The sequence below is a fragment of the Pan troglodytes genome, chromosome 3 (genome assembly GCF_028858775.2).
Source record: "Pan troglodytes isolate AG18354 chromosome 3, NHGRI_mPanTro3-v2.0_pri, whole genome shotgun sequence".
Classification (NCBI taxonomy): domain Eukaryota; kingdom Metazoa; phylum Chordata; class Mammalia; order Primates; family Hominidae; genus Pan; species Pan troglodytes.
This window is the reverse complement of record NC_072401.2, coordinates 53,018,064-53,042,568: the sequence shown is the minus strand read 5'-3', so window position 1 is coordinate 53,042,568 and position 24,505 is coordinate 53,018,064. Positions and strand designations below refer to the sequence as shown.

Genomic DNA, 24,505 nt, shown 5'->3' with positions numbered 1-24,505 from the left:
GGGGCTGAAGTCATGGAGGGGTTGGAGAATCTGCCACCCAGTTCAGTGGCTGTTGGCAGAGGCTTCAGTTCCTTGCCACTAGGTCTCTCCATAGGGCTGTCCAAGATCAGGCAGCTGGCTTCACATATAACAAGTGATGGTGTGGGAGGGCAGAGAGAGACAAGATAGAAGCTGCAACTGCTGCCATATTCTGTTCAGTAGAAGCAACTCACTAAGTCCAGGCTATACTGAATGGGAGAGGAATTAAACTTGAAGAGTATCAAGTAATTCATGGACCTATTTTTAAAACTGCCACAGGTATGGAAGGAAAAGTAAGGGTTATCTAAGTAGACAAGAACAGATACGATAGGCAAAGGGTGTAGCGGAAACAAAGGAATAGAGATAATAAGAGAATTACATAGAATGCACTCTAGCATGGCTAGAGAATTAAGGTGATTACTTCTTCCCATTTTATTTTATTACCATTATTATCATTACTATTTGGAGACAAGGTCTTGCTCTGTTGCCTGCGCTTGAGTGCAGTGGTGTGATTAGGGCTCACTGCAGCCTCAACTCCTGGGCTCAAGCAGGAGCCCAGCTAATGTCTTTTGTAGAGACAGTCTCACTATGTTGCCCTGGCTGGTCTCAAACTCCTGGTCTCAAGCAGTCCTCCCACCTCAGCCTCCCAAAGTGCTGGGACTATAGGTGTACACCACCACACTCAGCCTCACTTATTCCCATGTTATTTCTTTGCTTGTTTGTTTTTTGTGATGGAGTCTCGCTTTTGTTGCCCAGGCTGGAGTGCAATGGCACGATCTTGGCTCGCTGCAACCTCTGCCTCCCGGGTTCGAGCTATTCTGCCTCAGCCTCCCAAGTAGCTGGGATTACAGGCATGCACCACCATGCCCAGCTAATTTTGTATTTTTAGTAGAGATGGGGTTTCACCATGTTGGCCAGGCTGGTCTTGAACTCCTGACCTCAGGTGATGCACCCACCTTGGCCTCCCAAAATAAAGTAATTTTCCCAATATATATAATTAGTAGATGGCAGATCCAGGGCCTGAAACCATATTTCTGATTATAGAATCTTTGATTTTATCTCTATGTTGGGGTTCTCCTGAGAAACATAGCCAACAGAGAGGGTGGGTGTGCCTGTGTGTGGAGAGAGAGAGAGAGAGAGAGAGAGACAGAGAGAGAGAGAGATTTATTTTAAGGAATTGGCTCATGCAATTGTGGAGGCTTGGTAAATCCAAGATCTGCAGTCTAGGCTGGAGACCCAGGGAAGAGTGGCAGTTTCGAGGCCATAATCAGTCTGCTAGCTGAATTCCTTCTTGCTCAGGGGAGATCAGTGTTCTATTAAGATCTTCAGCTGATTGGATGACACCTACTCTTATAAAAGGTAACACGCTTTACTCAAATTACACTGATTTAAACGTTAATCTCATCCATTAAAAAAAATAATAAAATTAAAAACATCTACTCAGAAACTCCAGAATGATGTTTTACCAAGTATCTGAGCACTGTGGCTCAGACAAGTTCACACATGAAATTAACTGTCTTACTACCTTATACAACAATGACGATTTACAGTTCAGACTGCAAAGGTCCTTGAATGCCATTTTGTTGGATTTGTGAAAATTAACCAGTGGCTCTCTAAGAGATTTGACCTTCATCATCTGATACTGGCAGCAGGAATGAGGTGGGGTGGGTGTCCTATAGAATAGTTTAATTTCTTTAGGGAACGTGTGTTGGAATATTTGCCTATCATGCTTGATTTTCAATCTTATTTTGACACATGACAAATTGGATGTTTTTTCCTTTCAATACTTTTCCTTTTGGTCCACATATTTTTAGTAATTAATCATTTTTTATACATTTTACATATCTCTTTTTTCTTTTTTGGGGGTGGAGAGACAGGGTTGCTCTCTGTCGCCCAGGCTGGAGTGCAGTGGCAAAATCTTGGCTCACTGCAATCTTGACCTCCTGGTCTCAAGTGATCCTTCCACCTCAGCTTCCCAAGTAGCTGGGACTACAGGAACATGCTAATTTTTGTAGAGATGGGGTCTCGCCATGCTGCCCAGGCTGGTCTTGAACTCTTGGCCTGAAATGATCCTCCTGCTTTGGCCCCCCAAAATATTGGGATTACAGATATGAGCCACCTCACCCAGCCATTTCATGTATTTCAATATAATGACTTAGATTTCAAAAATATTTTTCTTTGGCCGGGTGTGGTGGCTCACGCCTGTAATCCCAGCACTTTGGGAGGCCAAGGCAGGTGGATCACCTGAGGTCAGCTGGCCAACATGGCGAAACCCCATCTCTACTAAAAATTCAAAATTAGCTGGGCGTGATGGTGGGCGCCTGAGGTCCCAGCTACTTGGGAGGCTGAGGTAGGAGAATCGCTTGAACCCCAGAGGTGGAGGACATAGTGAGCCGAGATCGTGCCACTGCACTCCAGCCTGAGCGACAGAGCAAGACTCCATCTCAAAAATATATATGCATATATATGTATACTTTTTTTATTTATTGTATATTCTCTCCTATTTAGTCTTTCTTAACTTTAACTTTTTCTTTCTCTTTGAGGCCTTATTTCAAGGCTTACTTTTAGATATCCCTTCTACCAAAGTGCAATGTGAATTTAGTAAAGATGACAGAAATGTAGGTGAGAACTAAAGGACCCAGTTTGTAGACCATCTGGACTAGGAGATTCAAAAGGTATAAATATTGTTCAAGCTTCATTTCTTTGCAGGCAGTGCATAAAAGAAAAGCTATTTCAACCTTGATGCTGGAGAGATTTCTCTCTGTAGCTAACATAGAACAGGAAACCTTAATATTTTTCTTGCCTCAGAATTTAAAGTCACATTGGTCCCAGACTGTTGTTTTGGACCACTTGAAACAGCAGGAGAAAACATGTAATTGGGAGTGGGCTGGAGAATGTTATGAGGCCACCCAAAAGTGATCTGGATTATAAATCTATGCATACACCCTATTAGGAGAGAACAGGAAGCAGAATCTAGAAAACCAGTAGAGCAAAAGTTCTGATAAGCTAGAAGAAAAAGCAGAACCGGACTTGCAGAGTAAATGGGGGCTGAGACCTCATAATAGAGTGTAAAACAGAGTGAAAGGATTGGGAGCTAGTTTTATGGTCATATCCATATTCTGGTCAGTTGTTTTGTGGAAACCGCAAAAGGGAGGGTGAGCATCAGATGGTTAGTTAAAATCAGCAGTGTAGCCATTGTTTTGAAAGGGCTGGTTTCTGTTTTGCCTGTAGGGAAGGAAGCCTGATGGTGGTTAGCAAGGGAGAGGGTATAAGGAGTGGGATCTCCCATTGCATCATGGCCCTGGGAATGTAGTTTTAAGGTTTCTCTGTGGTCCTCTTGGCCAAGAGGGGGTCTTTTCAGTCACTTGGGGAGCTTTCCAAGAGAAGATTTTGAAAGTTTATTCATCTTTTTGTTTTTAATAAAATTAAACCATCTTGGAAAAATAGTTTCTCCTATTTTACCTTGAAAGATTGCCAGGTGTGGGCATTCTGTGAATTCTCTAAGTAACACATTCCAAAGGAATTTTCTTCTCCTTTTAATTGTGTTCCGGAAGCTATTATTAATAGGTTACTCATTTGAACTGTATGACAGCAGGAAGTAAGACTCAAACATCTAACCACACTAAATAACTCTTTGGATTAACCCATGTAGAAAATGATCAGCTAATTTTGACTTAAATCTTGCTTATACTAATGACCACTTGCATTTTGAAGAAAAAAATTAATCATATTCCCAAATCCACTACTCTAAAGTATGAGATAATTTCTATTCCAGAATCTTTTTGTTTTTGTTTTTAAGACAGAGTTTTGCTCAGTTCCCCAGGCTGGAGTGCAATGGTGTGATCTCCACTCACTGCAACCTCTGCCTCCTGGGTTCAAGTGATTCTCATGCCTTAGCCTCCCGAGCAGCTGGGACTACAGATGTGAGCTTTTTTTTTTTGTATTTTTAGTAGAGATGGGGTTTTGCCCATGTTGCGCAGGCTGGTCTCAAACTCCTAGCCTCAAGTGATCTGCCCGCCTCAGCCTCCCAAAGTGCTGAGATGATTATAGGCATGAGCCGCCACCCTCAGCCTGTTCTATTCCAGAATCTGAAGTGTCTTCTGAACACTTGAGGATAAGGTAAGGTAAAGACAAAAACATAACGGTGGAGAAATATGGTGAGAGGAACCAATCTTTATGGGGCAGAAACTTCAATATTCTATGAGATCTTTCCCTCCTCCCCAAATATCAAATATTCTCCATCATGCCTCTTAGAGAGGGCTCCCGGTCAATTTTTATAGGTTCTCTGAAACTTGGCCTCTTGACCACTATCAGGAATTTACAATATACAGGCAAGGTGTGGTGGCTCATGCCTATAATCACAACACTTTGGGAGGCCAAGGTGGGTGGATCACTTGAGGTCAGGAGTTCGAGGCCAACATGGCAAAACTTTGTCTCTACTAAAGATACAAAAAATAGTTGGGTGTGGTGGTGTGCACCTGTAATCCCAGCTACTTGGGAGGCTGAGACAGGAGGTGGAGATTGTAGTGAGCTGAGATTGTGCCACTGCAATCCAGCCTGGGTGATAGAGCGAGACTCCATACCCCACCCCCGCCAAAAAAAAGAATTTACAATATATATATAAATAGGCAATAAATATTAAAAGGCTGATATGAATGCCAAGTCAGTTTTTTTTCACCCAGAGAATTGCTGAGTAGAACATAGACCAGATTTCATTTGACAGCTACTCCCACATGCATTATAATACACACATCATATTCCTTACTGTAGAAAGTTACAGTTAAGGTTATAAGAACTGAATCTTGTCCATATGAAAAAAGAAAGACTATGTTAGTAATAGTATTGCTTTTATATTTATGTATAGTATATTGTTATTTGCCTTTGCCTTTAAATATATTACTATTTTGTCTCTTAAAATTGTTCAAAAACCCAGGTAGTTATTCACCAAGTTCTCGTTAGTCACCGAATTAAAATTGCATTTATAATAATGAGAATGTCAAATAGTATATACTGAATTTTATAAATTTGATATACATTTTCAACAAAAGAGCCAAGATAAAATGTAATTTTCTAAACCGATAAGGCCAGGATACTTTATCATAATGTTAAAATTATCCCTAATGTTAGGAGTTAAAGGCTAACATTAGGAAATCTTTTCAAAAGATTTTTTTGAGTAGAGGGGCTTTTTTTGTATTGAGTCAACCAATTTACATTAAACAATTCAGTAAAGTTTACAGTAATCAATACACAGTATATCCTCATATTCCACAGCAGCTTCAGAGTAGTAGTACGACAATAGGAGTTTCTGGCTCTGAGCCCCCACCTGTGTAAATACTGGCACCCCAGTTCTCCAATCTTCCCAGCACTCAAGATTCCTCTTTCTCTTGGCAGGTCCCAAAAGAGTCAACTTGATCTTTTTGACAGCCATTAAGAGAACTCTATCTCTTTGTTCCATGCCTGGTCACTTTGGCACAGCTGTCTTGCTGACACTCTTCAGATATGTGCTGACCTTGGCATGCCACTAGGGGGTCGCTGCCTCATAGTATATACTTACCAATCATCACACTCCCCCATTGCTGATGCTCGATTGAGTCCTTTCAGGTCAGTGTCTCTGTTGTTCTAGGTAATGGGGGAGTGGAGTGAAGTGGGATCCTGTCTCTGCTGGTGTTACAATCCTTTAATGGGTTTCTAAAGAGGGTCACCTTGCTTTACATTTTTATGGAGAGCTCAGTGTTAAATTTTATGTGGACACATTTTCTTGCAGTTCTTAGCTCTTATGCTCCCGTCAACTTCCGTGGTACTGGGTCAGGTAACATTTGATGTGACATGACTTCAACAACCCCTGAAAGGAGCTGGACACTTTAACTCAAAACTATTCAGGGTGAGTTCCCTGCCCACTTCAGGTCATCCCAGAGAAACCAAGCTGATCAAGAAACCAGGAGATAATGTTACAAACACACTACTCACTACTGTGGGTTCCAAGGCATTCTCCTCTTTCTCACTTTCTTTCCCTTTCCTCTCTCTCGTCCTACTCCAATTTGCTCTACTTTCTAGACTGCAGCAAAGGCCCTTTGTTACATGTAACTTTTACTTTTTAAGAGAGAAATTTATTTTCTGTCAACAAAGAAGTATAAATATAAAATTCTATTAAATAAATAATGAAGAGTCTTCATTTAATACGGTTAGTTAGGAAAGAGATAAGGGAAAAGCATTGTGCCTGAAGACAATATTTGAAATTAGTCTTTATTACTTGGTTGTCTAAGTTTCCTTTTTCCTGTCAGAAACAGTTTTTTATTTAGTTAGATCCACCAACTTGTTTCTTCAGCATTAACTGGGTTTTAATGATCTGCTTCTTACAAACATTCAATTGCCTTTTTCTCAAGCTTCTTTTCTGGGTAGGCCCCACAGAGAAGCAGCAGGGAGGAATTATATCCCAGGATGAAGCATCCTCACCAGTGCAACATCATTCCGTGTTGTATTTGCCAATAAGTTGATGACATTAGGCCTTTTGAGTAGAGTCCCCATTTCTTTTTCTTCCAGACATTAGATATTTTTCAAAGTGAATTTTAAGTACCTTTTTTAAGATCTAGACTGCAATAAATTTTTCTGCAATTAAACACAACATAATACAGTGTGTGGTTCAGACTGATGCTAGTATCAGTTGATTTTGCAAGCCCCATTTACTAGTAAAAGCTGGAGTTGTGTGACCCCATCTTATTCAATAAACAAGTATCCAAATATTTATTGAGCACCAACTCAATATAGGGCCTTGGACTGAATTAAAGTAGCAAGCTGACCACAAAACCAGGAGATAATGTTACAAACACAGTATTCCTATTGTGCAGTGGTCACAATTTTAAGGTAAAATTGGGGACAGCTATAAAAATATTTTGTGTAACAGAATGAAAAATTTCTTGCCAGGCAGGGTGGCTCATGACTGTAATCCCAGCACTTTGGGAGGCTAAGGTGGGTGAATCACCTGAGATCAGGAGTTCAAGACCAGCCTGGCCAACATGGTGAAACCCCGTCTCTACCAAAAATACAAAAATTAGCTGGGCGTGTGCGCCTGTAGTCCCAGCTACTCGGGAGGCTGAGGCAGAAGAATCCCTTGAACCCAGGAGGCAGAAGTTGCAGTGAGTTGAGATTGTGCTACTTGCACTCCAGCCTGGGAGACAGAGTGAGACTCCATCTCAAAAAAAAAAAAAATTGAAAATTTCTGCATATGTCTGGATTGAAATTACCCATGAAGTCATATAGGACTTAATTCAGAGGACATTTTTTATCTATTCCAATGTTGGGTTAGGTTTGTGCCTTAATACTCTTCAGGATTTAACTACACCAGATGCAAAGGAAGTAAATGCCCAAACCTCATAGCCAAGTTTACCATTTTCCAGTATTTTGATGTGAAATTATTCTGACATAGTAGAGTCAAATGCCTCCTACTGTTTTTCTGATAGCTCTGCTATTGACTGGATGTGTGTGTCCCCAAAATTCATATGTTGAAGCCTAATCCCCAGTGTGATGGTATTTGGAGGTGGGAATTTTAGGAGGTACTTAGGTCAAGAGGATAGAGTCCTTGTGAATGGGGTTAGTGCTCTTACAAGAAAAGATGTGAGAGAGATGATCTCTCAGCCATGTGAACATACGGCAAAAGGCACCTGTCTACAAGCCAAGAAAAGACCCTCACCAGATATCTGCTGGTGCTTTGATCTTGAACTTCTCAGTCTTCAGAACTGTAAGAAATAAATGTTGCATAAGCTACCCATTATGTTGTAATTTTGTTAACAGCAGCCCAAACTGACTAAGACAAACAAGGATCTTAGCCTTTTGGTTTTATTATGTTTAATGTTTTTGGAGATCCCCAAGTGATTTCTTCCTCAAGGGAAAATTCAAAACACTATCATCACCAAGATACTCTGTCTTGTCAATTATTTTCTGCATTTATCAATTTCCCCTTACATTTACCCTGCTTATAATTGTACCTCACCTTATGGCAGGTTCCCACTTTGGTTTTTATTTTGTTTTGTTTTTGAGACAAGGTCTCACTCTGTTGCCCAGGGTGGAAGGCAGTGCTGTGATCTTAGCTCACGGAAGCCTAGACCTCCCGGGCTCAAGTGATCCTCCTGCCACAGCCTCCCAAGTAGCTGGGACTACAGGTGTGTACCACCATGCCTGGCTAATTTTTTTTTTTTTAATATTTGTAGAGATGGATCTCACTATGTTATCTAGGCTGATTTCAAACTCCTGGCCTCAAGCAATCCTCTGGCCTTGGCCTCCCAAAGTGCTGGGATTGCAGCTGTGAGCCACCATGTCCTGTGACTTTTCCTAAGCATTGTTAGCTCTTGTCTTTATTCTAAGATCCTATTCAGATCTAGTGGATCTATCTCACCTCCCAGGACTCTGTTTATTGCCCTTGATCTAGGTTTACTGTGCAGTGATATACATATTATCTCTCTAAACATCTTCTGTGCTCTTCTCTTACTTATGTCAGGTTCCAATGTGTGTGGAGAGAATCATCTAAAAGGTCTGCATTATACTGGCCTGGAGGCATGAGGTGTTAATTAGGGTACTGGCTATGTTGTTGGAACAAGAAACTCAAAAATACAAAGATTCCCAAATGGCTCTATAACATAGAGAATTTAGCTCCTTCCACCTTGTTGCTTTCCCATGCTTAGGAAGTTGGCTTCATTTTTGTGTCTGAAAATGGCTCAACCACCACATCCTCATTCCAACCCACTTAAAGGGAAAAGAGCGAATGAAGCACCTGGCCCAGAAATTGCATATATTACTTCTGCTTACATTCCATTTTTTTTTCTTTCTTTTGTTGGGGCGGGATGGGGGGACAGGGTCTTACTCTGTTACCCAGGCTGGAGTGCAGTGCTTGATCTTGGCTCACTGCAACCTCCACCGTCCAGGCTTAAGTGATCCTCCCACCTCAGCCTCCTGAGTTGCTGGGACTACAGGCATGCACCACCACACCCAGCTAATTTTTTGTATTTTTGTAGAGATGGGGTTTCACCATGTTGCCCAGGCTGGTCTCAAATTCCTGGGGTCAAGCAATCCACCCACTTCAGCCTCCCAAAGTGCTAGAACTACAGGCGTGAACCACTGCACCCAGCCACATTCCATTTTTTTATGCAATCTTTAGCTATATTTGGCTCCAACCTTAGTATAGAAAGAGATAAAGGTATTGAGAGGACAATTAGCAAACTCTGTCTACCACATACTGTAATTTTTTGTTTTTTCTTTGGAGACAGAGTCTCACTCTATCACCCAGGCTGGAATGCAATGGCATGATCTCGGCTCACTGCAACCTCCGTCTCCCGGGTTCAAGCGAATCTCCTGCCTCAGCTTCCTGAGTGGCTAGGATTACAGGCGTGTGCCACCACGCCTGGCTAATTTTCGTATTTTTGGTAGGGACAAGGTTTCACCATATTGACCAGGCTGGTCTTGAACTTCTGGCCTTCAGTGGTCTGCCCACCTCAGCCTCCCAAAGTGCTGGGACTACAGGTGTGAGCCATTGCACCAGGCCCACATGCTGTAAAGTCATCTAGGTCCCTTAAAAATAATTTTTTAGAGGCTGGGCATGGTAGCTCATGCCAGTAATATTAGCACTTTCGGAGGCCAAGGCAGGCGGATCACTTGAGCCCAGGATTTAGAGACCAGCCTGCACAACATGGCGAAACCCCATCTCCGCAGAAAATACAAAAATTAGCCGAGTGTGGTGGCACGTGTCTGTAGTCCAGGCAAGCTACTGGGGAGGCTGAGGTGGGAGGATTGCTAGAGCCCAGGAGGTTGAGGCTGCAGTGAGCTGAGATTGCGCCCACTGCACTCCAGCTTGAGTGACAGAGTGAGACCCTGTCTCAAAAATGATAATAATAATTTTTAAAAGGCAGTAACTAGCAGTTGGTGCTTTGGCTATTCAGTTCTTGCATCCTAGTTCTCTGGAAGTTCCCACTAGTATTCAGAGCAGGGGGATGGAGGTAGTAAGAAAAATAAGATTTTTGATCTGATCTCTCTTTATGCTGTGATCCCTATGCCATTTGTCCCTGCCAAAAATGTAACCTGTGCATTGACTGTCACAAATAGCCAGATTTTGACTTTTTGATCACTTTACCTTGAATGTACATTTATGCTATAATACATTAAAGATATAACTAATCCTAGTAAGACTAGGAAGCTGAATGTATCCCTTTCTTAGGCAGCTAAAATCTCAATACTTTTGAGTGCCCTTCACTTTACTCTTTGTACACAGGGAGTCTTCTTGTTTAGGAACCTCATCACCCTAGCTGCATGCCTTATCCACCATCTCAGCAGCTTGTTCCTTTAATGCCGCCAGTCTGAGCTTCAGCATGCTGCTTGCATTCCACAGGAAGCCTTGTAGTCTTGAGCATATTCCACAGGATGTGTGCTTCCTTCCTTAACTACTCTGAAACCTGTGGCTGATAAGTACACCATTGTCTTAATGGAGATCTCTGTTGATAAGAACCAAAACTTCCTCAACACAGCTCTATGGGTGTAGGCAGGAAGGGTATTTATTGAAGCAATTCAGGGGCATATCTGATAATCTAATTTCAGAATATAGAATCCTATTGCATAGGAAGTAGTTATCCAAGAGCTACCCTTTTTGGGATCAGATTATCTCTCATCTCTGCTTCCCTAGATATGTCCATTTGTTCCTTCTCTACCTCATTCTTTTTTTTAATGCTTTTTGTGAAAACTGTCATGTATCTCATTCTCTCTGATCTTTGCAAGGTTCTCAAGGTTTGCTCTCCCATAACTCTGACCCAAGGCTTTGATTTGCCGTGGTGTCATGTTTGTCCCAATGTACCCACACATCAGAACTTCTCTGCACAATAGGAACAGCCTCCATCTTTTTATTTTGGTACAGTTTCTCAAAGGAGGACATTGAATTGGCTTACCCTGAATCAGGTGTCTACCCCTGGTCCAATCAGTTGTGACCAGGATCTTGGGTCACCTGAGACAAGTATGACCACTGTGACTGCGGGTAGAGGACAGATTCTCTTAGAATGAGTTGTGGGTGGGAAGAAGATGGTTGATGTATCTAGTACATATGTAATATTTTTTCTTTCTTTCTTTCTTTTTTTTTTTTTGAGACAGTCTTGCTCTGTGGCCCAGGCTGATGTGCAGTCGTGCGATCTCAGCTCACTGCAATCTCCACCTCCTGGTTTCAAGCGATTCTCCTGCCTCAGACTCCTGAATAGCTGGGACTACAGGTGCATGCCACCACACCTGGCTACTTTTTTTGGTTTTAGTAGACAGGGTTTCACCATGTTGCCCAGGCTGGTCTTGAACTCCTGGACTCAAGCAATTCACCCTCCTCGGCCTCCCAAAGTGCTGAGATTACAGGTGTGAGCCACCGTGCCTGGCCCTCTCTCTTTTTTTTTTTCTTTTTGACACAGTCTTGCTCTGTGGCCCAGGCTGGAGTGCAGTGGCATGATCTTGGCTTACTTCAACCTTCACCTCCCAGGTTCAAGCAATTCTCCCAAGTAGCTGGGACTACAGGTGTGCACCACCATGCCTGGTTAATTTTTGTATTTTTAGTAGAGCCAGTTTCGTCATGTTGCCCGGGCTGGTCTTAAACTCCTGACTCAAGTGATCCACCTGCCTCAGCCTCCCAAAGTGCTGGGATCACAGGTGTGAGCCACCATACCCAATCTCTTTTTCGTATTTTTAACCTCAGACCAAATTTGGGATGAGTGAAGTCAGTCCTGCAATAGTATGAGAGTTACACTTCTAGTAAGTTACAAAATACCATCTAATCAAATACCTTAATTTGTACTAGGAGTGGTTCTCCAAAGGGCACTACAGGTCAGCTGTTCCCATGACCATATAACTTGTCACCTCATCCATGCACTCATGCTTGAGAATTGGTGGCTGTAGACCCTGCTGCACTGGTATCAGTTTCTGGAGATATGCTGCATTTAGACCTCATTATTTTAGGTGTAGCCTCTTCACATCTCCTTTTGAAATTTTCCAAGGTTTCCACCATGTTTCTTTAAATTTACATGATCTGTGGATATCATTTAGAAATATAAAAATATGAATTACAAACTCACCTGCAGCAGGAGTAGATTGAGGTTTTTGTGGTGCTTAAAGCTTATACAGCTTGGGAGATTTTTTAAAGAAAAAATAATTTTAAATTATGGAGACAAAATTAGGTATGAAATTGATTCATGAGAAAAACACAAATATCTTTTAAATACATGGCTTTTTAATTTCATTGGGCATAAAAATAACATGGCAATGTTATTAAAATACAGATTTCTGGGTCCACCCCAGACCTACTGAAACAGAATTTATGAAGTCCTGGAATCTGCATTTTAGCACACAACCCCAGGAAGGCTGAATACCACATTTTGAGATAAACTAAGTAATCACTGCAGCGAATAAGACTTTAACACTATCTCTTCTCTTTTTCGAGGGTATATTTGCTTGGTGTATATGTATATACAATTATCACTGTATGAAAGAAGAAATATAAATTGTGTATACAGAGTTTATAAGTGTTTATGTAAATAGTGGAATTTGTCATAAAGTTATATTTTTACTTAGCCATTTTATAACTAGAATAAGCCACTAAACAGAAAATCAGAAACCTCAAAAGATAGTTATGAATGTCCTAATATTTCACAGGATATTTTCATTACTTGGAAGAAAAAAATGCTCTGTAGATGTCATTTTTCCTTAAGAAATAAACAGATGAATACTAAATGCAACTTAAGTAAAAAGGATAATGAGATTACTGGTGAGAAAATTACTCCAAATACTGCAATTTCTCTCTCTCTCTCCCCCCCGCCCCCTGCTATATATATATACATATATATACATATATATACACACATATATATACATATATATACACATATATATACATGTATATATATACATATATATATACATGTATATATATACATATATATACATATATATATACACGTATATATATATATATTTTTTTTTTGAGACAGAGTTTCAGTCTTGTTGCCCAGGCTGGAGTGCAATGGCGCAATCTTGGCTTACTGCAACCTCCGCCTCCCGGATTCAAGCAATTCTCCTGCCTCAGCTTCCTGAGTAGATGGGATTACAGGTGCCCACCACTATGCCCAGCTAATTTTTGTATTTTTAGTAGAGACAGGGTTTCGTCGTGTTGGCCAGGCTGGTCTCAAACTCCTGACCTCGGGTGATCCACCCACCTCGGTCTCCCAAAGTGCTGGGATTATAGGTGTGAGCCACCACGTGGCACCGCATTTACTATATTCTATGACATATAGTGTATCTGTTTTACAAAGTGCTTATGATACTTGTATCATGCATATATATATATATATATATATAGTCAAAATTTTTTTGACAAATTCATTTTAATCAAATTAGCTTTTATTTAGTGATTAGTGAATGGAGCCCCATCCTTTCTAAAATTAGAAAGGTGCTCTGATTAGCCGAGCACAGGAAGTAGGCTTTATAGGTAGAAGAAGGCTAAAGAAAGCAGAAACAGGCAGGGCGCGGTGGCTTATGCCTGTAATCCCAGCACTTTGGGAGGCCTAGGCGGGAGGGTCTCCTGAGGTCAGGAGTTCAAGACTAGCCTGACCAACATGGAGAAACCCAGTCTCTATTAAAAATACAGAATTAGCCAGGTGTGGTGGTACATACCTGTAATCCCAGCTACTTGGGAGATTGAGGCAGGAGAATCGCTTGAACGCGGGAGGCGGAGGCTGCAGTGAGCTGAGATTGTGCCATTGCACTCCAGCCTGGGCAACAAGAGCGAGACTCCGTCTCAAAAAAAGAAAAGAAAGCAGAAACAAGGAACAAAAAGAGAATTGGTTGTTACAGAGCTACTTTCCTTACAGGGTTAAAACAAAGGGGACTTCCTTATGCTGGCTCAGGTAAACTGGGCCCCTTCTAATTGGTTGCTGTGAATTGAATATCCTGTTGTTTATTTTTAGTGTTTTTAAATTTTTTTATTCAAACAGATTTTGACAGATCTATTTTTAAAAAACTGGCCTTGTTTAAAGAAACTTTGTTAATCTTATCAGTTAAGAATGCTTTTTTCTTTGAGCAATTTAATGGTTTTATCACATAATTGATTGCTACTATGCATAAAGTTTAAAACACACATATCTCTTTTTTTTTCTTTCTTTTTTGCGACAGTCTTTCTCTGTCGCCCAGGCTGTAGTGCAGTGGCATGATCTCAGCTCACTGCAATCTCTGCCTCCCAGGTTCAAGAGATTCTCCTGCTTCAGCCTCCCAAGTAGCTGGGATTACAGGTGCCTGCCACCACCCCCGGCTAATTTTTGTATTTTTTAGTAGAAACGGGGCTTCACCATGTTGGCCAGGCTGGTCTTGAACTCCTGACCTCAGGTGGTCCACCTACCTTGGCCTCTCAAAGTGCTGGGATTATAGATGGGAGCCACCGTGCCCGGCCTAAAACACACGTATCTGAAGAGATGACCTGCATATTAATTTGCAATAGAAAAAGAAATAATGGAGTTTACTGAATTAAATCACTGAACTAATTTGACAGCTTAAACTATAGTAGTCAAGGAAAATCTCTGTGGAATTCATATTTACATATTAAAACATTCCTGAGTTAAGGGGAAAAAAATAGCTTGGCTTTATAGCTTCAGGGAAATACTGCTAAGTAAATTTAGGGGACTTCCAGTGGTAGAGTAAAAGGGGGAAAACCATAGAATTATCACACTTTTCTGATAACTGGAGCTCAAACAAACTCTTGGGACATAAGCTGCATAATTCTGTCCCAAAGACTGGTTCCTCTTGAGTGACCTTCTGAGGGTCCAGGTCTTCCTGGACCTTGAAAATAAAGGGTAGAGTTTGCACCTCAGGTTGGGAATCGGAAATCAGATTTTAAGGCGTGAGGGAGGTGTAAGTCAGCCAAGGACACAGAGTTCTTCAGAACCAAGCTTTCCTGGGACATGAATCATATTTATTTTAGGCATAAAACTTTCTAGCTCCAAATGAGGGAAAATTTCTTTCTTGCTTTATAAAGAATGTCACTCTCTGCCAGAATGTTAGGAAGCTACTGAGTAGACCCAGTCCTGAGGCTCTGTGGCCCATTTGCAGAGTTCTCCTTCTTAACCTTCTGTCAACGGTCTGCCTGGCCCTATGCCAAGCCCAGCTTCTCAGTCCTGCGGTTGTGTGTAAAGGCAAAAGCATGTCTGGGGTGTAGGCTGCATTCTCCAGTGAGTTTGTTTACCTGCTCCAGGTAAGTCAATATGTCCCAAGAGAATCCTCGGGACACAGAAAGCATATCGTGCCAAGTGAATGCAGCCCTGCTGTAGGCCTGCCTCATTAGACAAAACCATAGCCCTTTGCTTCCTGAAAACGTTCCTGCATGGATTTTAAAGCTGTAACACGACCTTATTAATTTTAGTTGCAAACTTGAGCACATACAGAGGGTCTATTTAAACCATAATAAACCTATGCTACACTGTAGGGTTGTGTTCATTTATGTGGTTGCATTTTACCATAGTGTTGTAAAGTTAAATTCCAGGCTATCAAACAAAAATTTCCAAATGTGAGAAATGTGAGATCCTTTTTTGCCTTTCTTTTTTTTTTCTTTTTTCTTTTCTTTTCTTTTTTTTTTTTTTGAGGCAAGATCTTGCTCTGTCACCCAGGCTGGAGTGAAGTGGTTCACAGCTCACTGCAGCCTCAACCTCCTAGGCTCAGCCTGTCCTCCCACCTCAACCTCTTGAGTAGATGGGACTACAGGTGCACACCACTGTCAAGTGTTCGAACCAGAGCGACTCCATCTGGAGTAAGGACTATGAAAATGAGGCTGGGACTTGCTGGGCTGCGTACCCAGCAAGTTAGGTATTCCTAGCCTCTCGATGTTTACAGTTAAGGGAACAGATTGATAATGTTTACTAAACAGACCCAGACTTGGGAGTGTCCTGATATCCCGATATCTTGAAAACAGAAGCATTTTTTTTTCTTTCTGAATTTTTAATAGAGACAGGGTTTCACCATGTTGCCCAGGCTGGTCTCAAACTCCTGAGCTCAAGTGATCTCCCACGTCAGCCTCCCAAAGTGCTGGGATTACAAGCATGATCCACTGAGCCTGGCCAGTTTGTCTGTTTTTTTTTTTTTTTTTTTCATGCTATGAAATTATTTGTATATTGTAGGTACTCAATAAGTATTGAATTAATTATTTAATACCTAAAAGTCAATCTGATTGAAGTTGCTTGTATTCAAAGGATCTTAAATAATTCAAATATGTGCAACATAATCCATTTTGTTTCAAAAAATTATTTGTGCTTATAAAAAAGGCTGGAAGTATATTTTAAAAAATATTAGAAGTGATTATCACTGAAGATTGGTGTTACTGGTGATTTGAATTTCTTTGTTGGAGAAGTTAAATTATTCCTCTTTGAAGATGAAATGATTTTATACTGAAAAAACCCTAAAGACTCCACCAAAAAAAAAAACTGTTAGATCTAATAAACAAATTCAGTAAAATTACAGTATAGAAAATCATCATAGAAAAGTTGGTAGCATTTCTATATACCAATAGCAAACTGTCTGAAAAACAAGTTAAGAAAACAATCCCATACACAATAGCTACAAAAATTGAAATACTTAGGAATAAATTTAACCAAGAAGGTGAAAGATCCTTACACTAAAAACTATACAGCACTGATGAAAGAAATTGAAGAAGACACAAATAAATGGAACAATACCCTGTGTTCATAGATTGCAAAAATTAAGATTGTTAAAATGTCCATATTACCCAAAATGAACTATAGATTCAATGCAATCCCTATCAAAATGCCAATGACATTCTTCACAGAAATGGAAAATACAATCCTAAAATTGTATAGAACCACAAAAGGCACCAAATAGCCAAAGCAATCTTGAGCAAAAAGAGTAAAGCTGAAGGCATCAGACTTCATGATTTCAAAATAAGCTGCAAAATTATAGTAACCAAAACAGCATAAAAACAGACGTATAGAACAATGAAACAAAATAGAGACCCCAGAAGTAAATCCATGCATTTATGGCCAACTGATTTTCAACAAAGGCACCAAGAGCACACAATGGAAAGGAGAGTCTCTTTAAAAAATTGTGTTGGGAAAACTGGATATCCGCACGCAGAAAAATGAAATTAGACCCTTATCTCCTATCACATACAAAAATCAACTCAAAATGTATTAATAACTTAAACGTAAGATCGGAAACAATGAAACTACTAGAAGAAAACATTAGAGGAAACTCCATGACTTTGGTCTGTGCAAGAGTGTTTTGGATATTACCACAAAAGCAAAGGCAACAAGAGCAAAAATAGATGGTTAGAATTACATGGAACAAAAAGCTTCTGTACAGCAAATGAAACAACAGAGTGAAGAGACAACTTACAGAATGGATGAAAATATTTGCAAACTCTATCTCTGATAAGGGATTAATATCCAAAATATATATACAAGGAACTCAAACAATTCAATAGTGAAAAAAAAGCAAGTAACCCTATTAAAAATGGGCAAAAGACATAGAAGACATACAAGTTGCCAATAGGTATATGAAAAATGCTCAGCATCAATAATCATCAGGGAAATGCAAATCAAAACCACAATGGGATATCACCTGACACTTGTTAGCATGACTATTATCAAAAAGACAAAACATAAGCGTTGGCAAAACCATACAAAAGAATGAAATCATGTCCTTTGCAGCAGCATGGATGCAGCTGGAGGCCATTATCCTAAGTGAATTAATGCAGGAACAGAAAACCAAATACTGCATGTTCTCACTTATAAATGGGAGCTAAACACTGAGTACACACAGACACAAAGATGGGAACAGTAAACACTGGGGATTCCAAAAGTGGGGAGGAAGGGAAGGGGAGAAGGTATTATGTTCACTACTTGGGTGACAGGATCATTAGGCATCCAAACCTCAGCATCATGCAATATACCCATGTAAAAAAACTGCACATGTCTGCACATGTATCATGTACCTCTGAATTTAAAAAAATGTTGGCCAGAATATACAGAAAAGAGAACACTTATGCACTGTTGGTGAGAATGTAAACCAGGAAAACCGCTATGGAATACAGTATGGAGGTTCTTCGAAAAAGTACAAGTAGAACTATGCTATGATCCAGCAACCTCGCTATTGGGAATCTACTCAAAGGAAAGGAAATCATTATATAGAAGAGACATCTGCATCCCCATGTTTATTTCAGCATTATCCACAATAGCCAAGACATAGAATCAACCTAGTTGTCCATCAATGGATGAATGGATAAAGAAAATGTGGTATATGTACACAATGGAATATTATTTAGTCATGCAGAAGAGCAAAGTCCTGTCATTTGTGACAGCATGGATGAGCCTGGAAAGCATGTTAAGTGAAATAAGTCAGGCACAGAAGAATAAATACTGCATAATCTCACTCATATGTGGAATCTAAAAAACCTAATGGTTACCAGAGGCTTGAGTGGTTAGGAGGAGGGAGGGGATGGGGAGATGTTGTATAATTACAGTTAGAAAGTTGAGACCAGGCGTGGTGGCTCACACCTGTAATCCCAGCACTTTGGGAGGCATGCTGATTGCTTGAGTCCAGGAGTTTGAGACCAGCCTGGCCAACATGGCAAAACCCCATCTCTACAAAAAATACAAAAATTAGCCAGGCATGGTGGTGCATGCCTGTAGTCCCAGCTACTCAGGAGGCTGAGGTGGGAGGATCACTTGAACCTGGGAGGTGGAGGTTGTAGTGAGTGGAGATTGCACCAATGCATTCCAGCCTGGTCAACAGAGCAAGACCCTGTCTCAAAAAAAAAAAAAAAAAAGTCTAGAATATGCAAATAAACAGAATAAACAGAGACAGAATAGTCAAATATATATAGCAATAAATAGTAGATAAGTGATTGTCTGGACCAAGGGTTGGGAAGGAGAGAAATTGAAAATAACTGCTAATAGTTATGGAGTTTCTTTCTTGGGTGATGAAAATGCTCTAAAATGGATTGTGGTGATGGTCATCCAACTCAGTGACATACTAAAAACCACTGGATATACACTTTAAATGGGTGAATTATATGTGAATTGTATCTCAATAAAGATGCCATTTTCTGTTTTTTTATTTCAACTTTTATTTTGATACAGGGGGTCCACGTGCAGATTTGTCACATGGAAACATTGCATGATGCTGAGGTTTGGAGTGTGACTCCAGTCACCCTGGTAGTGAGCATAGTATCCAATAGGTAGTTTTAAAAAAATTTTTTTTTCTTCTTTTTGAGATGGAGTCTTGTTCTATTACCCAGGCTGGAGGGCAGTCGCGCAATCTCGGCTCACTGCAACCTCTGCTTCCCAGGTTCAAGTGATTCTTGTGCCTCAGCCTCCCGAATAGCTGGGTTTACAGGCGTGTGCCACCACGCCTGGCTAATTTTTTTTATTTTTAGTAGAGGTGGGGTTTCACCATGTTGGCCAGGTTGGTCTCGAACTTCTAGGCTCAAGCAATCCACCCACCTCAGACTCCCAAAGTGCTGGGGTTACAAGGGTGAGCCACCGCCCCTGGCCTCCAATAGGTAGTTTTAAACCCACTCCTGCTTCCTCCACCCTCTGGTAGTTCACAGTGCCTATTGGTTCCACATTTAAGTCCATATGTGTGCTCAATGTTTAGCTTCCACTTCTAAGTGAGAACATGCAGTATTTGGTTTTTTGTTCCTGTATTAATTTAAATAAAGCTCCTTTTAAAAAGCAAATACATTTTCTTCTTTGGTTATAATACTTCTGGAATTTTCTATAGTAACCATATATCATTCTTGTAATCAGATAGAAATAAATACCTTTAGGGCAGGCACGGTGGCTCACACCTGTAGTCCCAGCACTTTGGGAGGCCGAGGCAGGCGGATCACCAGGTCAGGAGTTTGAGACTAGCCTGGCCAACATGGTGAAACCCCGTCTCTACTAAAAATACAAAAATTAGCTGGGCGTGGTGGTGGGCACCTGTAATCCCAGCTACTTGAGAGTTTCAGGCAGGAGAATTGCTTGAACCCGGGAGGTGGAGCTTGCAGTGACCCAAGATCATGCCATTGCACTCCAACCTGGGCGACAGAGCAAGACTCCATCACGGAAAAAAAAAAAAATAGAAATAAGTCCCTTTATTTTTATTTATTTATTTATTTATTTTGAGATAGGCTCACTCTGTTACATGCCGGAGTGCAGCTCCACAGAAGCCTCGACCTCCCAGGCTCAAGTGATCCTCCCACCTGTCTCCCATGTAGCTGGGACTACAGGCATGTACTACTATGCCCAGCTAATTTTTAATTTTTTTGTAACTTTCTCAAATTTAAATTGAAAAACATTGTTTTTAAAATTTTTTGTAATTTTTAAAAACTTAATTTTGTAAAATTTAATTTTTTTTTTTTTTTGAGACAGAATCTCACTCTGTTGCCCAGGCTGGAGTGCAGTGGCGTGATCTCCGCTCAGTGCAAGCTCCACCTCCCAGGTTCATGTGATTCTCCTGCCTCAGCCTCCCGAGTAGCTGGGACTACAGGTGCCCACCACCATGCCTGGCTATTTTTTTTTTTTTTTGTATTTTTAGTAGAGATGGGGTTTCAACATGTTAGCCAGGATGGTCTCGATCTCCTGACCTCGTGATCCGCCCGCCTTGGCCTCCCAAAGTGCTGGGATTACAGGCATGAGCCACTGCGCCTGGCCAAAATTTAATTTTTAAATTTTCTATAGGTCTCAGTATGTTGCCAAGGCTGGTCTCAAACTCCTGGGTTCAAGCAAGCCTCTTGCCTTGGCCTCCCCAATGTGCTGGGATTACAGGTGTGAGCCAACAGGCCCAACAAGAGTATCTTTATTTTTAAAGTACTGACTAGTACCAACCAGTCCTAATAAAGCTCAGCATTCTTTTTCATCTCTTGGCTCCCCCCCCTTTTCTCACAGTGGCATTGCCAAACCTTTTCTACTCTTTCTTAAGAATTTGTGCTGGATTAATTCCCCATCCCTGTCTACTCTGCTCTGTGCCCTAGGTATCTCATCATACAGATTGCTACAACCTGGCTCCCTTGCCCTCTAGCTTCCAGATGGGTTCAGCTATTGGCTTTAGCTGAAATCCTGAGGATGAGAGGAGAGTGAGGTCACATTATTTATTCCTGTAGCTCCCTCCCTGTCAGCTTTCTACAAATTGGCTATATCCCTTTATCTAAAGGCCATAGATCCCGTCTTCTTCAAAGCTTTCCCTGGGTCCCAGTGACTGCTTCCTCCTCTTGCTTCTTCGGGCTTAGGGATGGTACCAGTTACCTACTATTACTTGTTATGGGGTAATTCATTATTTCTTATATTATTCCTCATCCTTACTCACAATTCTATACAAAATCTGTTCAAATTCAGTGTTCCACATCTTTTCTGTCGGGTTCACCACCAAGACAGCATTCAAATCCATCTTCTTCCATTCACTGTCAGCAAATGACCTTGCCTCATTCTTTATTTTTACATGAAAGGTTGAGGCCTTCCTCAAATGGCTGTACAACATCAGTTCACTAAAAGTAGTCTATGTAGGGCCAGGCACAGTGGCTCACACCTGTAATCCCAGCACTTTGGAAGGCAGAGGCAGGCAAATCACTTGAGGTCAGGAGTTCGAGACCAGCCTGGCCAACATGGTGAAATCCCATCTCTACTAAAAAATACCTACTAAAATTAGCCGAGCATGATGGTGGGCACCTGTAATCCCAACTACAGGGATTATGAGGCGAGGAGGCTGAGGCAGGAGTATCGCTTGAACCCTGAAGGCGGAGGTTGCAGTGAGTCAAGATTGCGCCACTGCACTCTAGCCTGGGTGACAGAGGGAGACTCCGTCTCAAAAAAAAGTAGTCTATATAATGGCCTGCTCTCTCTTCTTGATCTCTCAGAGCACAGGACACAGCTCGTTCATGGCAGGGCACTACCCTGATTTCCTCTGACCTAGAAGGACATCTTTCCCTCATTAGCTCTTCTCCCCTCTTGCATACCTTAACTATGGATGCTGCTGAAGTCTGAACCTTGGTTTGCCCTCATGACAAATTTTTTTTTAAACAAAGGTTTATCAGTTTTTTACCACTTTATTACTTTTATTCAGGTAATTTTTCAAACATATACTTGCTGGCCTAATCATTTAACTAAACTCCAGTCCTTTATCTCTTCAACCAGATGCTACATATTTTACATGGATTTCTAGTTGTCTCTTCAAACCCAGTATCACTTCATCCTTCCTCTCATTTTCCCTCCAGTTAGATTTTCTCCCATTATGTATTTTTCTTTTTTGGAATTCAGATTTATTGATTTCCATCATATTGACTTTAAAAATGGCATGAAGCTGACTGCAAGAAAGGGAACTGGTCATTTTAAGTTAAAATTAAGCGAATCGTGAAAGTACATCACCTCTGGCTTCAGTCACCACCTCGCCTTAGATTGAGTATAGATTTTTTGTGAACAAAGTTCTAGAACTCTGAAATCCAGGGATGCTGCAGGCCTCTCCCCGCAATGTCCTTCACTTTGGGTCAGCCTCCTGGGCCAGAGGTGAAAGTGCTTTCAAAAATACTGCCATTTCCCCAGCACAGTCTTTGATTGCATCCACATATTGAGTTGGAACCCAGTACACCCATTAGTCAGTAGTAAGAGGCTTTCGTGGGGCCCAACTGAAACCCATCATGTGGTAGTCTTCATGTCCTTCCATATGTTCACTGACCACATTTTTTATGGATCCCATGGGCAATTTCTCAGTCAGCTCTTTACTGCCAATCCACAGTTGGTGTTGTTCTAACTTCAAGGTGAATCTCACTTTTCCTCCGGACTTATTGTACATGCTGGGCAGGGGTACCTTTTGTAGGTGCTCCTGGGCCCCCTTAACAGATGGCATCACATCTTCGGGTTTTCCTTTATCCAACGCTTTCCTGTGTTGTTTCTGCCTGCAGAGAGGCTCCTTCTTGTTGTCTTTGGCCTTTGCATCCTGCTGCGCAGCATCTTTGGGTGTGTTTACTGCTAAAACATCATTGATGGTGGAGCCAACCACCATGATCTTGGCCCCACTGGTCACTTTTATTTCTCTCAATGTCTTATCCTCAGGGACGAGTCCCTTATACATGCCTTTCTGTATGGCAGGCGGGAGACCTGTAATCAGTGGATCTTCTGTTTCAGTTCGGAGCCTGTGCTGTCCAGGGGGAACTTCACGTCGTGCTTGGTCTTGTTCCAGATGATCCTCAGGTCCACCAGCTCGCTGTCTGCGCTGCCGCCCGTGTCTTCGCCGTAGCTGACAGAAGCCTGGGACACGGGGTCTCCAGGGGCCTGGGCCGGGGCCGGCTGCAGGCTGCAGGCTGCAGGCTTCCTCGCGCGGTGCCGGAGTCCTCTGCCACCGTCTCTGCCCCCGCTCCTGCCGTGGCTTCGGCCTCCAAGCAGTTGAGGGGCCGTGCCAGCGCCTCGGTCGCCACGGTCTTAGCTTCGGTGTCCATGCCAGGTTCCTCCATGCCATCCGGGGCCCCGGCCGCTGCCATGATGATTGTGTACCAGATTTTCTCCCATTATGTATTTTTTCCAATGGTAACTATGTTCTCTTTGGCTCAAGAGTTTAAAACATTGAAATTTTGTTTTTGTTTTTTTTGAGACAGGGTCTCCCTCTGTCACCCGGGCCTGAGTACAGTGGCGTAATCATAGCTCACTGCAGCCTCGAACTCCTGGGCTCAAGTGATCCTCCTGCCTCAGCCTCCCAAAATGCTGGGTTTACAGATGTTAGTCACCATGCCCAACCGACATTATTTTTTTAATGCTTCTATTTTCTGTGCTCCTCCACTCCAATTACTTATTGAATTCCACATTTTTTCTTAAACTTATTTCTCAGAGTTCTTTTCTTTCTCACTGTTCTAATCAATGTTTTGTTTGTTTGTTTGTTTGTTTTTATCATAGGCCAAGATTATTTTCATAGTCAATTTGTCTTCAAATTCCAGGCTCCGCCTAGTCCTACGTGAGAATTAATTTTTCTAGAATATTGCTAATATCATGCAGTTGTAGAATATGGCTCCAATTATAATTACAATGTCAACAACTAATTTTCATAGAATACTTGCCATATGTTGGGTGCTATACAATTTTTTATATGGATTAATTATTTTAATCATAAGAATCCTATAAATATACAATTATACATACATTTGGAAGAATTTTAGAACATTTAGAAAACTCCCAGAATCACCTAGCTACTGGTGGTACTAGGATGCAAACTGAGCTTGAAAAGAAAAGTCGTGCTCTTAATCTTTTTCCTATGCTATATAAATTCCTCAACCTGACTTCTGAAGTGCTCCACAAACTGCTCCCCCGCACCATATAGTCCAATCTCAGCTTATGTTTCTCTCTGCATCAAACAGAGGGAGAGTTTCCTAATGCACCATAAACACACCATACTCATTCCAGTTCTTTCCCTTTCCTTTTGCACTTGTAAATTTTTTCTCCTGTCATCTGATCAAATTCTCTTC

General features: G+C 41.4%; 1 long non-coding RNA gene and 1 pseudogene across 1 annotated transcript in view; one reads left to right on the top strand and one right to left on the bottom strand.

The window, feature by feature from the left end:
* Positions 1 to 24,505, top strand: part of LOC129143727 (uncharacterized) — a 79,148-nt gene that overhangs the window by 13,820 nt on the left and 40,823 nt on the right. The gene's annotated exons all lie outside the window — the stretch shown is intronic.
* LOC471197 (ubiquitin domain-containing protein UBFD1-like) lies at positions 22,493 to 23,537 on the bottom strand (annotated as a pseudogene).